This window comes from Salminus brasiliensis, chromosome 17, assembly GCF_030463535.1.
Source record: "Salminus brasiliensis chromosome 17, fSalBra1.hap2, whole genome shotgun sequence".
NCBI lineage: Eukaryota > Metazoa > Chordata > Actinopteri > Characiformes > Bryconidae > Salminus > Salminus brasiliensis.
Genome location: NC_132894.1, coordinates 36,002,742 through 36,005,376, shown reverse-complemented (window position 1 = coordinate 36,005,376; position 2,635 = coordinate 36,002,742).

Sequence of the window (2,635 nt, the reverse complement as noted above, 5' to 3'; positions counted from 1 at the left end):
GCTGCTACACTCATATTGTGATCAGGTTGCTGCTACTTTTTTAACGGCTTTAACTGCGTTCCCACTTTTCCTATTTATGTCTTCCCTTTTTATTATTTTTTATTATTATTATTTTATTATTCAATAATTGCTTTTTGGGTGTAACTGGGACCTTAAGATTTCAAGTTCGTTCCACCCCATGTACCACATGCGAATGACAATAAAGTCTCCCTGAATCCTTGAATTCTTGAATCTTTACTGAAGGATTCATAGTAAATACTGAATACATCATAGTTGGTAGCATAATTCATACTGGATACTGAATAATTCATAGAAGATACTGATGTGTTTGTGTTTTGATCACATGACAGCACTGATTTCTTTACAAAACATGAAATAATCCAAATTATATTTGTAAAATTACATATAATTATTTTTTTAATCTAACATATACATTAGGAAGCTGTAACTATACACAATCATCTATAACAATATATGTTTTATAAGTTCGGCTCTGTTCATGTTTACAGTCTCGACTGATTAACAGTATTTTTGGGCTAAGGAGGGAAAGTGGACTTGTCGGTCAGTCAGTTCTGCCCTTCGCCAGCTTGTAATAATCACATTACTAATGACCCGTCACTGAGGCAAAGCAGCAACTCACCTGGCTACAACAGACCGGAGCAAACACTCTTTCTACACTGCATTAGGTGCAATCCTGGATAAAAATCATATGATTAATAATCGGCCTGTCATTAAGCACTACACTGCAGATGATCTGCTCTGAGGCCATACACTGTGATAGCAGGCCGGTTTACACTTTTTTTGAGTGTACGTGCAGTGTTGTGGTACATGGCCAACGTCCATATACAGACTGACTGCTACAGGAATGAGCCGGTCTCACCCTTACTACTGAAGACCTCTGCGTGATTGTGTGGTTAATTTGTGAATAATCTCATCCAGAGTGGGGGTTTGGGGGGGTTGGTGTGAAACGCTTGGTTCTAGATAACCACCCCAGAGCTGTTTTACAGTGGAGGTTCTAGATAAGCTCCCCCAGTCAGAGCTGTGGTTCTACAGTGGAGGTTCTGGATAAGCTCCCCCAGTCAGAGCTGTGGTTCTACAGTGGAGGTGAAGGGAAGCAGACGTCTGAAGCTCTAATAAAAGCTCCTCACAGAAAGTTCTTCACCTAATGGTGATGAAGACGCTGCCTGATGCCTGAGACACGGTTCTACCAGAGTTCTGAGAAGAGTTCGGCTCTAGAACCTGCTTTTAAAACCAGATCATTAAAATGGTGGAGGGATACATGCTGCAGGGTGTAGTGCAGCTACAGAAAGTAGTCCCTAAAGAGAACTGCATTAGTTCAGATTCTCTATTCACTATTTTACCATCATATGTTGTGAGGTTGGACTAATGGCTATTACATTTACACAACATTTTGGACAATGAAATTATGAATTTGTGGGCGGAGCTTAAACTGGCCAATTAACCGATTAGCTGATTAGCTGGATTACCAGGAACGCTTCTCCCTGAACATCCGCAGATACTGGACCAACACCTTCTCAGAGCCTATCAGGAGATGCTGATAGCAGCCTTGCACTGCTCATTGTCCCGAGGGCTGCTAGCTGTTTGGTAAACGGGAGTGGTGAAGGCCGAGGGAGCGGCACTGACTCAGATATGGTAATGGACGGAGACCGGGCCAAATGGCTGCAGCATACTGCAAAGACTTTGGCTAAGTTAGCAGACCTGGGTAAACACAAAAAGTGCCAGGAAAATAAAGACAAAAAAGGAAAATAAAGGAATTAAAGGAAAATAAAGGAAAATAAAGGAATTAAAGGAAAATAAAGGAAAATAAAGCTTATTTTGTCAGAAACCATGTAAATAAGTGTGCAGTGTTAGCTTAGGTGTAAGGCTGCTTCTCTGCTTTTCCTGAAAAAATTGGGCAAATTTTTATTCATATATGACCTTTCATACAGACACTCATCTTACACTGTTGACACTTTAATATGATATATTTATTAAATAGTAATAAAAATGATACATATACACCTGTAGAGAAGTTCTGCCAATAGAATTTGGACTTGAAAATGACTCTATTGGCTCCATGCTGCCTAATGCCAGGCGTGGGCTAGAGGGGTATAAAGCCCCCCAGCATTGAGGAGCTGTGGAGCAGTGGAGGAACTGTGTTCTCTGGATTGATGATGGTGGAGGAGCTCCATCCAGTACTATTGGATGGGATGAGTTGGGGAGTTGGGGATGATGAGATGGGGTGGTGATCAACCAACAACCTGACCTCACTAATGCTCTTGTTGCTGAATGCAATCAAATCCTTACAGCAATGCACCTCCAAAATCTAGAAAGCCTTTTTCTTTGTGTTGTTGGTTATAATAATATTATTAATAATAATTTTGTTGTTGTAATGAAATTATGATTTATGTTCTTGAACTCCGGCTGTGTAAACACTGCCCCCTTGGGGAGGGTGCAGGCCTTCTGGCATCCAAAAAAATCACACCCACAGAGACCTGTAGCAGCCTTGGCAGAGACAGCCCCCTCCAGATCAACCACTCCTGCTGCTCCTTTGAGTTACAAGCCTCAGGCTTAAATGTCCTCCAGCCTCTTTGTTGGCGTGTGTCTGGGCCTCAGGTTGTGAGAATAATAACTG